Genomic DNA, 17,394 nt, shown 5'->3' with positions numbered 1-17,394 from the left:
CTTCGTCACTTCCTGCTTTGCGTCTGGCGCTAGCGTCTGACTGCTCTTTCCTCCTTCCAGTCCACCTTTCTCACCACAGCTAAAAGAACCTTTCTGCTCTGATCACGTGATTGCTGTGGAAGTGAAACGTGCAGAGAACCCCAAGGGGTGAGGAGGCTGCAGCCCTTTATTTGGCTGGACTTTGTCTTGAGAGCTTCTCTGCTTTTGCTTTGCTTTGTTTATATAGAAACAGTTATTTCATTATAATTCCTTTTTTTTTTCTGCAGAAAGATTAAGTGCGAACACTTGGCATTCAAGGCAACCCCTCAGGGAATCCAGCTTTTCCAGCTCTCTATGACAAACTCCTTAAAGTACATTGTAATGATTAAGGGCATGGACTTTCAATCCTGACTATGTTCAAGTCTTATCTCTGTTGCCTATCAGCTGTGTGATCTTGGGCAACTTACTTAACCTCTCCATGCCTTGACTTCCTTATCCATATTTTGGGAATAATAATACTCCATACCTCACAGGGTTATTGTGAGGGTTAAATGAGATTATCTATATAAAGTTCTTAGAACTTTGCTTAGCACAGTAAGTACTCAATAAGTTCTATCCATTCCAGAAACCTCCACCCTAGCTAAATTCATCTCTGTTAACAGCCGCACATGTGCTTTTGACTTTCCTGCCTCTGTGATTTCAGCTGCTCCTTTCACCTGCCTGCAATGATCCCTCTCCTTCCTTTTGGCTTTATCCAACCTCTCCTTGTCCTCTATTGCTAAGGAAACTCACGCAATTTCTCAGGACCTCTATGGCTAAGGAAACTCAGGTAATCGTTCAGGAGAATGAGACAGAACTCACCCTGGTTCCTACAGCTGAGTTACTGTGGGAGGTCGCCTGGCTTCTCCAAATTTCAGCCTTCCCCTTGGTGAAGTGGAGATACTCACACAGACTTTGTGAAGTCGTTGAAAGAAAAATTCTCAAATTCTGGCAGATAGTAGGTATTTAATGAATGATAGATATTATTAAGCCAAGCTAGTTCTTCCTACCTGAACTTTTCCCTCTGAACTCTTCTAGTAATTATTGATTCCATCAATTATCTGGTCATTCGTTGACCATGTAGTACTTTGTATCACCTCATCTTTTCTTTCTTTTTGTCCTGCTTGGAATGATTACTGTAATCTTATGGCTGCTTAGTTTTTTAAGTATGCATAGTATCGTCCTCACCACATTGGGGTTTCCTGGCGGGAAGACCCTGCACAGACATTTGTAAAGTGACCAGAGTTTTAATGTGCAATCCCTCCACGCTAGCAGCTTGGTGAGGTGCTTACATTTTGTAGGACCTCATTGGCTTTTTGCTGTGGTACGTCGGCCCGGTACAGCCCAGGGCTTTGAGGCTGCAGCTCTCTCTTAAGTGTTTATTTTTTTGCACCTTTGCCTTTGGGCAATGGACTCCCCCACCTAAAGCTCTGGACTTTTCCTGGCTGCCTCATTGACGAGTTGTGAGGCTGACACCAGCCTGTGAGTCCAGAGCTGGGTCAGAGCAGATAAGGGCTTGTTCTCAGAACCAGCATGGTGATCACTGTGTGTCTTCTCTTTATTTTCTTCTCTGTGAAAACATGTGCCTCGTAATTTGTGTTCTGAGAAATATCTCAACGGTCCTGTGCCCTAAACATTTCCTCATCTGAGATAAGGCCTGGATGTTGGCTCTAAGGAGGGGAAAAGTTACAGTGGAGAGGAAGTTCTGATCAGCAGGAAGATTTCCCAAGCAGTGACACCGCCTCTGGCAGCAATGGCCTAGAAACTGGGCTGCCTTGGTGCAGACCAAGACCAAGGCCATTCCCAAAGGAGAGGCTGACAGCATTGCCCAGGCATCCTCTTCCCTGCCAGGCATGGACCTTCTGAGGGATGTGGGGGCTACCGCACCTAGAGAGAGGCACTGGAGCCTGAGAGATCAGTGCTTTGAGGCCTCAGTGGTGGGGCTGGTGGCTGAGGCTGCTACTGGTGGAGGTGACGGGCCCTGGATAAGACCCAGAGTTCAAGATTCTGGTCTTGGCCATCAGTTCCTCACTGTGTGATCCTGGGCATGTTACTTAATCTCTTTGGAACTCAGTTTCTTGCCTAGAAAATAAGTATGTCTTATCAGTGGTTTTTAATTTTTAATTTTTAAAAAAATCATCAGAATGCTTTGAAACTTTTTTTCCAAAAAGAATTGTGTGCATATTCCCAGTTGATACAACAGATAAAAAGAACAGTCCTGTATGGAGGAGTTTGGGCCACCAGGGGCCTGTGCCCAGGTCCTTCCTCTCATTCCCTGCTGCCATGCCTCTTCCGTTTCCCGGGACACGTTCATGCATACCTGGCTTCCCCAACACATTTTAAGCCCTCTGGACTAGCTTTGTCCCCAACTTTGTGTTCTGGGCCTACCAGTCAGCTTGGCTGATTTTCCCCAGGTCAGTGGTGATGGGAGAGCTGTGCTGGTGTGCGGAGAGAGGGCAAATATTTCACCAAAGGACCCAGTCCCAGACAAATCAGAAAGGATGCTGGTCAGCGTGCATTGGTTGAATATCAGTACCAGTTTTGTATCAGAATGAGCTGTGAAATTTTTAACAAATACACTCTTCAGGGTCTATCCAGCTTCACTTGAATCAAAATTTGGGGCTATTATTTTGAAAAATAGGAAATAGGTATGTGCATCCCCTCCTCCTAACAAATAGGCAACCCCAAATCAAAATACTAAAACCTTGATTCTGGAGCTTTGGATGGGTGGGTGGTCTCCAGGAGGTATCGGCAGAATAAGAAGGATCTTAAGTTAACTTGGAGCACGGCAAGGGCAAGAATAACACCAATAATATGATGAAGTACTTACTCTGGAATAGGTTCCATGCTTAACATACCATGAAATAGGTGGATACTAGTTTCCTAGGGCTGTTTTAACAAATGACCACAAAGCTTCATGGCTTAAAAAATCCCCCAGAAATTTTTTTGCTTAGAGTCCTGGAGGCCAGAGTACAAACTCAAGGTGCTGGCAGGGCCACACTCACTCTGATGGCTCTAGAGGGGCCTTTGTCTTAGCCTCTTTCAGCTCAGGGAGGTTCCAGGCATTCTGTGGCTTGTGGCTGGATAACTCCTACCTTCGCGTGGACTTTTATTCTTCTCCCGGTGTCTCTCTTTCTGCTGTCATAAGGACATTTGTCACTGGATTTAGAGACCACCTGGATAATATAGGATGATCTCATCTTAAGAACCTTTACATAATTACATCTGCCAAGACCTTTTTATCAAATATGGTCACATTCAGAGGTCCTAAGGATTAAGATGTGGACATAGGTATTGAGTGGGGGACAGCATTTACCCCCAACTTGTTATTAACACCAACTGAAAGATGAGAAAGCCCAGGTCCAATCCATGGAGGTAACTTGCCCATGGCCGCACCGTTGGTGAGTGGTAGAGCTGGGCTGGGACTCACCCTCAGGCCTGCTTCATGCTTGTCTTCTACAGAGCCTGTCACACAGACGTCCAGGGAGTATGTGGACCAGGCAGACGCAGGACAATCATTGCGGCCAGCTTGCAATACTCTGCCTTGCCTACAGAGGGTGCTCAATGTCTGTTATAGAGGTAGTTCTTGATTCTGAGACCTTGACCAGGACTTCTAGGGCGTAGTGAATTAATCTACCTGCCTCTATATCTTTAGGATAGTGCAGGAAACGTCGGATAAATGAAACTGAATGCCTGGAAGAAGATAATGTTCTCGTATGTCCGTGGACCTTTATAGGGTCGGTAGCTTATAGTTAGTGCATAGATACTATGGAAAAAGGCTGTATGGGAAGACAGGGATTCCTCTGAGAGACCCAGGTCCATGCTTCCCTTCTTGCGCTAGCCACAATCTGCTTGAGGGACTTCAGATCCGTCACCCTGCCTCGATTTCCTAGTATATAAAGTGAGGCTACTAATGGATTTCACAGGGTGTTTTCATGCTTTGTTGACATACAGGGATCTGCCTGAAGGCAAGGGGAAGTAAAAGATAGAATTTCCAAGCTCCTCCTAGCCCTAGGGTTTTAGAAAAAAAAAGTTAATCATATTTTGCACCAGCAGATGTAAGCACATATTGTAACTGTGAGAATAACATGAAATAGAGGACAATCATGCTCTTTTACTTGGATTAGGTCAAGAAACATTTTGCTTAAACTTCAATTAGAGAGATGGAAGTTAGACAAGAATCCCTTTGTGATGTCAGCAGATGTATTTCATGGGAATGGGGGCTGAAACAGACTTCTCAGAGGAGAGTTTGGGAAGGAAGAGGACTGTGGGGTGCAGAGGGCGGGAACGAAGCCTGATGAAACATTTTGACATAAGGAAGATTTTCAAACCATTAAAGCTGTGAAACCTGGCGATAGGTGACTTGGAAATATGACAGGGCCTTGCAATCAACAAAACAGAGGCCAGACTCTTAAACCCTTGTGTATTATTTGAAGGTCATTCTGCCTCATATATACATATTTTTTTTATTGAGATGGAGTTTCACTCTTGTCGCCCAGGCTGGAGTGCAATGGCGTGATCTTGGCTCACTGCAACCTCTGCCTCCCGGGTTCAAGCAATTCTCCTGTCTCAGTCTCCCAAGTAGCTGGGATTACAGGCATGCACCACCACGTTTGGCTAATTTTTGTATTTTTAGTAGAGATGGGGTTTCACCACGTTGTCCAAGCTAGTCTTGAACTCCTGACCTCAGGTTAGCCACTCACCTCGGCCTTCCAAGGTGCTGGGATTACAGGCATGAGCTACTATGTGTGGCCTCTGCCTCATATTTATCCAGCCAGTGTAGACCTGGGATTTGGAGTCAGACAGATCTGTGTTAAGTTCGTGCATTGTCATTTGCCAGTTTTTGACCTTGTACAAGTTACTTAACCATCCTGAGCCCCAGGTTCCTTGGCTGTGATAGTGATATAGAGCACCTCTCTCCTGAGGTTGTCTGTAAGGATTAGATGAGTCAAGGCATGGTATATAATGGTACTTGGCATATAAGAAGCATTTAGAAGTTCTGATATATGTGTAGGAAACCCCGTCATCCTTGTTTATGCCGTGTGAGCAGTTTAACAAAGCTCTGAGTTGAGGCAGGAGAGTCATCACGCTATTTAATGACAAATGCTTTCAGTGTTTCAAAATGGAGGTAAATGGAAACTTGATGTTTTTGCTCAAACACCATTAAGTTGAGGCAAGGCTTGGAGGAGCCTCAGGAAGTTCTCCTTTCCTGTGACTGTGGGTCTCGGGCACGGTGTTGGAATGCCCCTGCCCCCTGGCTTCCTTCTGCTGCTTTGGGGCCTGTCCGCAGACAGGCCAGATCCCAGTCATCTGAAACACCATTCAGAAGGCAGGAATGTGCAATCCGTTCCAAGCTGGAAGTGACTTTCATGTGACAGGCCGCACCGCTCTGTGACTCTGTAACTAATTTTCCCTGCCCTGGAAGCTCTCCAAATTCCTGGGATGTGATCAATTGAGGAAACCACTTCAGGTCACATTCAGGAGAGTGCTGTATCTGGAATTGGGTATGAGAGCTCCCAGCATGTGGAAAATTCAGACTCCAAGTTTCTTTATGTTTTTTTCTACTCTTTTCAGGCTGGTCTTGTTAGGTAAGGAACATGCAAAGAAACCCTCAAAGTTGAAAGAAGTTAAGACAAAAACAAGAGCTGGAATTCCTTGACTGAAGAGGTCATTGTATGTGGCAAACAAACGCTCAGCTTATCTTTACTTAACTGAAATAAACGGAACTAAACTGAATTGCTGTCAACGTGTTTATGTGAACGCGTCTGGGACATTTATCACCGTAAAGGTGGTCTTATAAAAGGAATATTCCTGTGTGAATCCAGACACTGGCTTCTAGTGTTAGCTGGGTGCCTAACTCACTCTGAATCTTTGGGCAAGCTGCCCACCTTCTCAGGAAGTCAGTCTCTCTGTCTCTAAAATTAGTTGGGCTCAGAGTTTCCTTCTCTGTTTACAATTCTTTGATGTGTTTTAGAGGGCTGGAAAATTCACCGCTCATGGATCCGTAGTAGGATTCATAAAGGTCTCTTATATTTGTATATTGCTTCATTATTTCCTTTGCTATTTAGAATCTATTCAGCTCGACATGGAAGGTTGTGTTATCCCAATATATAGATTAGAAAACTGAGGCCCAGATAAATTGAATGATGTGGCCATGACTTTTCGGCTGGTGACTGGAGGAGGTGGGAATACAACCCGGATCTCCTGACATCTAGTCTGGAGTTCTTTCCTCTTGACATGTAAGGTTGTGAGAAACCATATCTGACCACGTCTGGTCTCCATCAGAGGCACACAATCTTGTTAACTTGTTTCTTCTGAATCATGATCTGACCTCAGGTAGCTCTTTGTAGGTTCTCAATTGGAATTCAGTTTATAATAAAATGTATTACATGTTGATAATGCAGATTTCCAAGGTAAGTCTTATGACAAGGCACGCGGAGGAAACACGAGTATGGGAGAAGGAGTTTAGGCCTGAAACCACGCAGGCCTGGTGGGCATCTCTGTTCCACGGTTAACTGGCTGCTCACTTACCTTCATTTTCACATCTTTAAAATGGGCATTATAATATCTAACGTTTAGGGTCCTTGATACATTAATTCATTCACTCTCTTCATCTTAGTCATTTGAAAACAATATACTACATTCCTTATAAATGATGTCATATAGGAACATTGAATGATAGAAAGATGATAGTAACATATTGCTATGTTAGACAAATGATACAAGTAGTATGTTTTGTATGAACTTAATTTGTATAAAAATGCACAAAGTACACAATAAAGAGACAAGAATGATCGCATATGGTTAACAGTGATCTTCTAGAGGTGGTGGGACTACAGGTGCTTTCAATTTTTTTCTTATTGCTTTTCTTTTACTTAAATATCTAAATCGACCATATATTAATGTGGTAATCAGTTTTAAAAAGTTCTTTCTCTTAAAGGAGTAAAGGTGATGATTCTAAGTGATTGGGAAAAAAATGGAATAACCAGCTTTCTTTCAAATGGTTGTTCAAAAGATGTATTACCATATAATTTAAAAACAGTCACAAATGATGTTTTCAGGAGTAACTGTTAACTAACTTTTTTTTTTTGTTGTTAATGAAGACAGCCCCAGTCAGCCACCAGTGGGTCCATGGCTTGAAAAGGACACTGCCCAGAGCAGTTGGGGCCCGGACTCCACATCTACTGCGTGCCCTTGCCAAACAGCTGTGTTCTGAGCAAACAGCGTGATGACACTCACCTGCAGGAAGCGGAAATGGGGTCATGGAGTTGGGCTGCAGTCACAGGTGGGGGTCACCAAGAGCTGGTGGTGCCACGGTTCCACCCCAGCACGCGGGCCAGCCTATCAGGAGAGGGCCAGGACAATGCCGAAAGAACGTCTGTTGCTCTTAGTAATGAGTGACAGTTCTCCGCTGTCGGGTAAGTCCTGGGCAGGATGCTGTCACAATTACAATTTGGCCAGAACCCGCAGTCCTGGGCTCAAGTCTTACAACACAGGGGAAGCTGATGGGAGTTCCTCCCGAGCTTAGTAGCGAGGCTGGAGAGAGACAGAATGACAGAGAGAGAAAATGGTGCGTACACATGGAGAAGCGCGGAGTGAACACAGATACTCTCTGCCCCAAAATGTGTTTTTGCCACATTTCTTTCAGGCTAATCAGCGGCAGAGAGGGTACCTTTCTTTGCAATGGCTCCCCCAAATTAGAAAGTGAGATAACTTTATTTTATACATGGATGGACATTTTCATTTTAACTTTTGGGTTTTAGTGTATGTCTTTAAAGGTCAATTTCTGTTTTGTAACAAGAGATTGCTTTTCCATCCCCGAGAGTAACAGTGTTCTTTTAAAAATACATTGCTTTAAGTAAAAAAATGGGGTCACTTAACATATTAATATAGTTAGTGTGTGGAAGTGGCAAAAATCTTCAAAGGGTGATGCAAACAACTAAATATGGACATTTTTCTTCACTGGCCTGGAAGTTGAAAGACTTGGGTCCCTGCCATTTTACCTACTAATTAGGAGAACATAAGTCAGTGGTTCCCAATCCTACCTAAACATTGGAATCACCTGGGTGTGGGAGAGCTTCAAAAACTACTGATGCCTGTTTTCTAACCCAGAGATTCTGATTCAATAGGTCTGGGTGTGGCCTGAGCTTTGGAGGTTGTAAAAGATTCCCAGGTGATCCTAATGTCAGGCACATTAGGAGCCAATTCTTTGACGTCCCTGAGCCTTAGTTTCCTTTCTGTAGTATGGGGGTGTTGAGTGTCTACTAAACAGGATTTGTCCTATTCTTCATGTTCTTTAAAACAAAAAAAGAAAGCAAATGCTTTCAAGTGAACGGCTCAATGTTTTCTCCCTGAAAGGGACTGCTGGACAGTATGAGACACTGGGTTCTAGATGGATAAGACAACAGGTCCAGTCTGGGGCTGTTGGTGCAAAGTGGAGAAGGTGGAACCAAAAATGGAGAGGAAAAGGGTACCTGGCAGAAGCTCTTTCCTCTGGCTGGGTGTGGTGGCTTACGCCTGTCATCCCAACACTTTGGGAGGCTGATGCTGGAGGATCACTTGAGGTCAGGAGTTCAAGACCAGCCTCGTCAACATAGTGAGACCCTGTCTCAATAACGACAACCACACAAACCTCTTTGCTCTAAGCCAGCTTTATTGATAGTTTATGTATTCAGACAGAAACAGTGTGTTGTGTGGCAGAGCTAATATGTGTATCCAAGAGATGATGGGCTGCCGTGGGCTAGCAGAGTGACTTCAGACAAGCCTCTTTACCTCTTTGGGGCTCATTTTCCCCAGCTGGAGAATGAAGGGTGGACTAATTGATCTAGACAATTCAGTCTATTGCTAAGGCTCCTCTCTACCCCACCTCCATTGCAGTCTTTTCTTGGCTTTTTGCCAATGAGTTCTTCAGAGAGGCAGTAGATGGCAGTAGAGGCTTTTGAATGAGGACTTCCAGGTTGCTTGGCTCACCTAATTTCATCCTCCCACCCTGACACTGCTGGGAATGCTGCCCTGGAAAGATTCTCTGCTGCTGCCTGCAGAGCTGACAGCTGCTGCCTGAATCTACTCATCTGTGAGCCACAAAGGGGCAAAGTTTAAAGGAACAGCACTTCTTAGCTGTTCACAATTCTACGAGGGCAGGGCAGAACAGGACCAGCTGGTGCTCACAGTCCAGTTACTTCTTTGCTCTTTCCCTGGGGTCAGATCTCAACTGTTTTTGATCTTTGGCACATTTGCCTGCAATGATGAATGAGTGAGGCGGGCTAGGAGTGAATAAGAAGACTTTTAGGGTAAGAGGGCAACCCGGGCCATCTTTAGGACAAGACCAATTTCTCGGAGGAACTTATATTTGCACATGATGGTTTTAAAAGAGCTTTCATATATACATTGAATCATTTCATCTTTGAAACCACCCTTTGAGTTCGGTAGAAGCAAAATTGTCAGTTTCGGTAGATGAGGATGCAGAGTCTCAGGGTAAATGGGAAAGTGGTTTTTTAAAGTCAGCCTGCTCTAAGGTGGTGATCAGAACTCAAACCCAAGTCATGTATGTATGTATGTATGTATGTATGTATGTCTGTATGTATGTATTGATGGAGTCTTGCTCTGCCACCCAGGTTGAGTGCAGTGGTATGATCCTGCAACCTCCATCTCCCGGGTTCAAGTAATTCTCCTGCCTCAGCCTCCTGAGTAGCTGGGATTACAGGCACCACGCCTGGCTAATTTATGTATTTTTAGTAGAGACGGAGTTTTACTATGTTGGCCACACTGATCTCCAACTCCTGACCTCAATGATCTGCCTGCCTTGGCCTCCCAAAATGCTGGGATTACAGGTGTGAGCCACTGTGCCCAGCCTCAAACCCAAGTCATTTGGCAACTTAGTTCAGTCCTCTTTCTATTGAGTAAGGCATGGCAACTAACATGTCCCATATTTGAGTTCCTGTAGGTACTTACTTGGTTATACATTTTAAAGATCTTTATCGTTTACTCACTATGTGTCAGGCACTAAACCGTGTTCTGAGAATAGAGGTGAAAAATAAATAACTATCCTTGCATAGTGCTCTATATGTTCCAGAAACTGTTGTAATGACTTTAAAAATAATTGTCGATTTAATTCCTCTTAATATCCCTTTGAGGTAGGTATTGCTTTAACCCAGTTTACAGATGAAGAAACTGAGGCACAGAGAAATTATGTAACTTGCTACAGTAAGTAGTGAAGCCAGAATTTAAAGGGAGGCAGTAGCATCCTTTCTCTTTTTCAAAACAGCTTTACTGAGTTGTAAGTCATGTACTCCATAATTTGCCTATTTATAGTGTATAATTCAATGGTTTTTAGTATATTTGACAGAGATGAGCAAACATCACCGTCAATTTTAAAACATGTCTCATAACATGCCTCATCCCCCCAAAATAAACCTGTACCCATTAACAGTTGGACGTGGTATTCTTAATAGCTATACTATATTGTTTCCATGGATGACACACGGTTTTTGTCTTTCAAGAGTTCTGTTGAGTTCGGGACACGTAGACAGATTATGACACTACAGTGTAGTAAGTACAATGACAGTTGATGCTCAAAGAGCGAATAGCTTACAGTATAATGCAGAGTCTCAAAGTGAGGACTTTTACAGAAAGAGAGAGAGAGAGAGAGAGCAAGAGAGAGCATGAGCCTGCATTTTCTGCTTATTATAGAGCTGTAATAAATACATCAAGTACTCCTGGAAATTAAAATGATGTTCATAGAGGGTATACTTAGATTTTGTATGCTGGGGTCAGTTGTTGTGATGTTACCAGATTAGCCAATGACTCCTTTCAGCCTCCTTGGGGAATGTGATGGGGATGGCTGGGTGGGCAATGGGCGTGGGCGTAGTCTGGGATAAACAGGGAAGGTTAAGAGCACCTGGTGCCTGGTGTCTGGGAGGTCATGAGGAAAGGCTTCACTGTTACTCTCAGGGTCAACCTGGTGTGATGCACACACCAATTCAGCAGCCAAGTTTCTATCTAGGATATGTCAATCTCACAAGTTATAGAAACTTCCAAGAAGTAGCAACAGGACCCAGGAGCTCACAGCTGGGTTTTCACTTAATCCTTGTACAGTGTTGCCTCAGCTTCTCAAAGTTCCTGGTGTTTATGAAGATCCATAACAGCTGGCTGCAAACCCAACTCCTGAGAATCATTTCTGGGAGAATGCCGAAGACTGCATTTCAACTTCAAGAATGGTGAGAAAAGTACAGTTGAAAATCTCGTTTTAATAACTTTGTAGTAATAATAATGTCTGCCATGTATTGAATGCCTTCCAAGTACCAGATGGTATGTTAGAGTTTTTTTCACTTATTTCACTTAAATCTCTTGATCAACCTGCCAGGGTCACATTGTTACCCCTACTTTAGTGGTGATTAGGATCAGAAGAGGGGAGGTAGTTTGCCCAAGGTTTACATAGCTAGGAAGTGACAGGGCTGGAATTCTAACTAGGGTGATCAACTCATCCTGGCTTGGCTGGGGCTTTGCTGGTTTTAAGATGGAAAGCTCCTTATCCCAGCAACCGCTTCAGTCCTGGGTAAGCCGAGAAGTTTGGCCAGCCTAGTATCCAGGTCTGTTGGGTTCTTTCTGCTGTGCCTTGCAAACTGAGAAGCTCCCTCGACCCCTCTCTTGGCAGCAGTACATGGTTTGGGCTCTCCGCCGAACCCCCTTAGGGACTTGCTATGCTCCTCCCTATCTGTCCCCAAGTGCCTGCTCTCTGGAACTGCTCTGAGCCTTGTCTCCTTCCAGCTGTTTCCTGGCCCCCTCAGTTGTCTGCTTTCTCTCATGATAGTTGCTCTTATTTTCGTGTCAGGCCTTTTACCGTTTATCCGTTTGGAGCTTCCCCCAAGCACCCAACCCACTGCTGGCTATAAAGATTTGGAGACCTGGGCTTGAGTTCCAGCTGAGCCGCCTTCTGGCTATTCCCTGGGGAAGCCACCTCACCTCCCTAGAGCCTCTGCTTCCTCATCCAAGACTGGGGGTATAGCTGTGCTCACCCACTAACCCTGTTGTATTGTTTAATGTAAAGGCAAGATGAGAACATGGAGTTTCAACCTGAAAGACATTGCGCACGTTGGTTGTCATTACTGTTGGGTGACTTCCTACTTTCCCTGCCTACCTCTGAAAGGAGAAGTGAGTTAGTGGCAGTGTGGACCCTGATTTAGCATGGGAGGTTTTGGAGTCTGCTAGCTTGGCTACCTATCCATTGTGTGTCTGCTTTTTTCAGATTTAAAAATAGGGTTCGTGAGTGCCTGACAAATTAGTTGTGAAATACTTAGTCTTGTATCCTGGGTTGGCTTCAAGCTTGAAAAGCGGGTTGGAACCATGTGTCTTCAAGTTGGCCCAGGACACCCCTCCAGGAACACTGGCTTACTGTGCTGTGAATAAGTATTGGTGGCACAAATGGATGAATGAATGAATATGGCATAGAAAGTGCCGAATGGGAGATAGGGGGTACATTTGAATGGAAGGTAAAATTGCTTTGGAAAGTTGGAAATATCTGATGCAAACAAGCCAATTTCTCACAAACCACTTCAACTATTTCCTAGAACAAGGCAGCTTGTAAAGAGACACATTACATATACAAATAAATAGTATAATCATTTATTTGATTCCCTTATCTTTAATTATTATTATTATTATTATTTTTGAGACAGGGTCTTACTCTGTCACCCAGGCTGGATAGAGTGCAGTGGCAATCATAGCTTGCTGCAGCCTCTAACTCCTGGGCTCAAATGATACTCCAGCATCAGCTGCCCAAGTAGCTGGGACTACAGGCACACACCAGCAGATCTGGCTAATATTTTGTATTTTTTTTTGTAGAGATGGGATCTTGCTATGTTGCCCAAGCTGGCCACAAACTCCTGGCCTCAAGCAATCCTTCTACCCTAGCCTCTTAAAGCACTGGAATTACAGGCATGAGCCGCTGCACCCCGCCCCCCTTATCTTTTTATCTTAAATTCTTTCCACTCTTTACCATCTCTTTATTATGGCCATTTCCATATTAACCCCATTCTGGCTGCTCAGCCATTAACTGAGCATAGATAGGAGCCATTTTTATGATATTTATTTCAGAAGCTTGTAAGTAGGTCATCTTTTACTTCTCTCCAAATCAGCCCAGAACTCTTGGCCATTTTCAATTATTTGTGTTATTTTATCTTATCTCACTGGTTCCTTCTGCTCTGTCTCCTTCGCTGGTTTCTTTTTTCCTCTCAGACCTCTTACATGGGAAGACCCAGGGCTCTACACTGCATTCTCTTTCCTTTATCTAAATTCCTTCCCTTGGTGATCTCATTCGGTCTTTGAGTGTCAATTATTATTTACATCTTGTGACTCTCAAATTTATATCTCTGTCCCAAACGTCTCTCCTGAACGCCCATATTCAAATACCTATAGGGCTTCTTCACTCATATATATATATAATATTTTATATATAATATAATATACATTATATGTATTATACATATATAATGTTATATATTTTATATATAATATATATTATAAAAAATATATATATTTTATATATATATATATATTTTTTTTTTTTTTTTGAGACAGAGTCTTGCTCTGTCACCCAGGCTGGAGTGCAGTGGTGCGATCTCGGCTCACTGCAAGCCCTGCCTCCTGGGTTCACACCATTCTCCTGCCTCAGTCTCCCGAGTAGCTGGGACTACAGGCACCCGCCACCACGCCCGGCTAATGTTTTGTGTTTTTAGTAGAGACAGGGTTTCACTGTGTTAGCCAGGATGGTCTCAATCTCCTGACCTTGTGATCCTCCTGCCTCAGCCTCCCAAAGTGTTGAAATTACAGGCGTGAGCCACAGCGCCCAGCCTGTTCACTTATATTTTTAATAGACATGGAAACTTAACATGTCTTAAACTGTACTCTGGCCTAAGCCTCACCCACTCTTTCTGATTGGTTCCTCCCAGCACTTCCCCATCCCAGCTGAGGGCAGCTCCATCCTCGGTTGCTCAGATGTCAAACTCTGGAGGTGTCCTTGAGTCATCCTATCTCTCACCCTCACTTCTGTTCTGCCAGCAAACCCTTTAGTTCAACTTTGAAATACCATAGTTCCTCAATGCCAAGATAGAGATTATGTCACCTTTTATAATAATATATCCAAATTAGGGATGTGGCCCACAAACAGAGGCATGTTGGCTTCAGCGAACTATGACACATCCAGTATTTGGCCATTTCTCAGCCCTCCACATTAACACCTGTTCAAAGTCACCCCGATTGCTCACCTGGAAGACTGCCATGGTCTCCTTGCCTCTCCCTTACAATCTGTCGTGTATTCTCAAATGACAGCCAGGGTGGATCTTTTATAGCACAAACTAGATCAAAACCTTCCAATGACTTCCCATGTCATACAGAAAAAAAGCTGGTGACATGATAATGATGTACAAGGTCCTCTGTGATCCAGCCCCTCTTTTCCTCTATGACCTCACCCATCCTTTTACATTCCTCAGGCTTGCTTCTCCTGCCACACTTGCTTTGTTGCTATTCTTCAAGCAATTTGGACTTGTTTCCACCTTCAGGCTTTTGCAATGGTCATTTCCAGTCTTTTGAGTTCTCTTCTTCTCTCAGATAGCTGCTCGGCTAAACCTTTTACCTCTTTCAAGCTTTGCTCAAACATCACCTGATCAATGAGGCTTCCTTTGACTGCTCTAATTAAAATCGCAACAAATCCCTTACCGTGGTACTTCCCCGATTCTCTGCTCTGTGTTCTCCATCACACTTGACACCCTGTCGCATACTTTACAATTTACTTAGAAACACCTGTCTTCTATTACAAGAATGTAAGGTTCAACAGGGCATGGATTTTTGTCTGTTTTACTTACTGCTGTATCCCCAAGCACCGAGAGTAGGAACTCCTAAATATTTGTTGAATGAGTGAATGAATTTCAAATTCAACAAAACCCGCAGAAATCAGAGAATAGAAAGTCACACATGCAGGCTTGTCAGACACACTGGCATGGTTTGGGTGACGACTTTTTTCCTCCCTTCCATCAAAATAAGACTCCCAAAGCTGATGTTATTATTGAAAGCAGCTGTGGGGAATGGGGTGGGAAAGATGGCTCATGAAGAATAACGAAGTCAGCACTTCCAGTGAGCTTGGGTAAGTCAGAAGCTGGGCGGTCATGTGTGACTTCTATTAATCATCCTCTTCACACCATATCAATACAAGTGACAACTTTTGTCTGTACATCCTGTCTTCAGTGCCATGATATATGACCAGTGGAGAGTCCTAGGTACTAATAGTTGAAGAACCCAAAAAGATGAATGCTCACATCTTGATGCTTGAGAGAAGAGTTCGTCATAATGAAGGGTGAATGGACCATGCAACTATGCACTGGCTTTGGTCTCTCCATCCTGGCCTGGTGGCCATTATCCTGGAAGAAGAGATAGTACTTGTGCATGGTAGCTTTATGTCCATTTGGTTGCATGGCATGATTCTTTGAGAAGTTAACTGGAGAGTGGGGCAGATGGGGGCAAAGTTATGAGATAAGGCAAAACAGTGAGATTCAGAGCCTCTGTTCTGTGTACCATCTTTTCTCCTTTTCATTCCCTTCTACCCCCACAGGGGCTGTAGGTGAGAGAGCAGTATGACAGAGATGAAGACTTGGTTCAAGAATCTCATTTTGCCATTTTCCATACTCTTGGGCAAATTATTGATTTGTTTAGCTTTACCCATGATTTATAAAGTGATAATCCCTTGTAGCTATATAAAATTTTAGTTATCACAAATGGCTTTAGCACTTGTTAGCTAATATGATCCTCTCAATTCTGTAAGGTTAGGGAAGATATAATTATCTCTATTTTACAGTGAAACAAACCCCTAGGATTCTGAGAATTCAAGCTATTTGTCTGAGGTCACAAGGCTTGTAAACAGAGGAGATGAAATAAAAGTTAGGTTCTTCTGTTTTCTATCCCCTATAAAATTTCAAGAGTCTTTCAGGCATTCAAACCTAATTCATTGACATTGAAATATAGTAGCTCATGATAATCATCCCAGGAAAGATTTTCTTAAAATTCAGAAGATAGAAGAAGGGCTTGAAGACAACAGTAACCAGAAGATCTGTGCCCCAAGTTACTAACTCAGCCAGGCTGCTTAGACCAAGTAAACAAAACAAGGAGGCAGCTTAAGTTTTATGAAAGCACGCTTCTTTCCAGAATTTATGCATTAATTAAACATCTATGTATGTTGGCACTGTGCTTGTTCTGGGAATGCAATGATGACCAAGATCCAATTCTTATCCTTCAAAGGGGCTCAGAGACTAGTGAGAGAGACAGAGTATTGAATACATAAATTTAAGAAGGCATCCTAGTGGTTTGGGTTTACAGATGACAGGAAGGGCAAATGAGAGGAAGAATTAATTGCAAATGGAAGAATTGCAGATTGCATTCAGGAAAGATTCAGAGTGAAGCTGAAACTGAGATTGGAGAGTCTAACACACAGTGAATGCTGAAAAAAATTGATTTCCAGCCTGGTGCGGTGGCTCACGCCTGTAATCCCAGCACTTTGGGAGGCTGAGGTGGGTGGATTATGAGGTCAGGAGATCGAGACCATCCTGGCTAACACAGTGAAACCCTGTCTCTACTAAAAATACAAAAAATTAGCCAGGCGTGGTGCTGGGTGCGTGTAGTCCCAGCTACTCAGGAGGCTGAGGCAGGAGAATGGCATGAACCTGGGAGGCAGAGCTTGCAGTGAGCCGAGATCGCACCACTGCACTCCAGCCTGGGCGACAGAGCGAGACTCCGTCTCAAAAAATAAAAAATTAAAAAATTAAAAAACAACAAAAAATTGATTTCCTCCCTCCCTTCATCATTACTAGTCCCAAACACATTCCCCTTATAATTTTTACTGAAGGGTCAATTATGCTTTTTCCAGGGAGGATACCTTTATATTCTTCAGCATATACACACCCTGGCCTGCGGGGGGATGCAGACCAATGGATGTACTTTTTGAGTTGTCCATGAGAGAAAACCCTGGAAACTTACAGAAGCTGAGATGACCCTGATTAAGAATGGCTCCTTTTTGCAGGATAACAAGATTGTGCCTACCTCAACATATTTCTGTCCTGAAATAATTCAGTTTTGCTAAGAAGGCAGAAAAGGAGAGAGTAACCTTCTGGAAAGTGCCCCTGAGGTGTGAGACCAGATGTGAACATTAGTCTGAACAGTTTAATGAGCAAGCGCTGGAGATCACTCCCAGCAATGTACTGGGACGTTGATAAGACATTCCTTATTCAAAGGCCACTTGTCAGCTTTGTGACAAACATGGAGAACCAGGAAATGGGCAACAAAAAGACTTAAAGATGACAGTGTCGATGTCAAAAAGTCAGTGGAGGGCCAGGT

The sequence above is a fragment of the Symphalangus syndactylus genome, chromosome 7, assembly GCF_028878055.3.
Source record: "Symphalangus syndactylus isolate Jambi chromosome 7, NHGRI_mSymSyn1-v2.1_pri, whole genome shotgun sequence".
NCBI lineage: Eukaryota > Metazoa > Chordata > Mammalia > Primates > Hylobatidae > Symphalangus > Symphalangus syndactylus.
Note: the sequence above shows the minus strand (reverse complement) of the source record.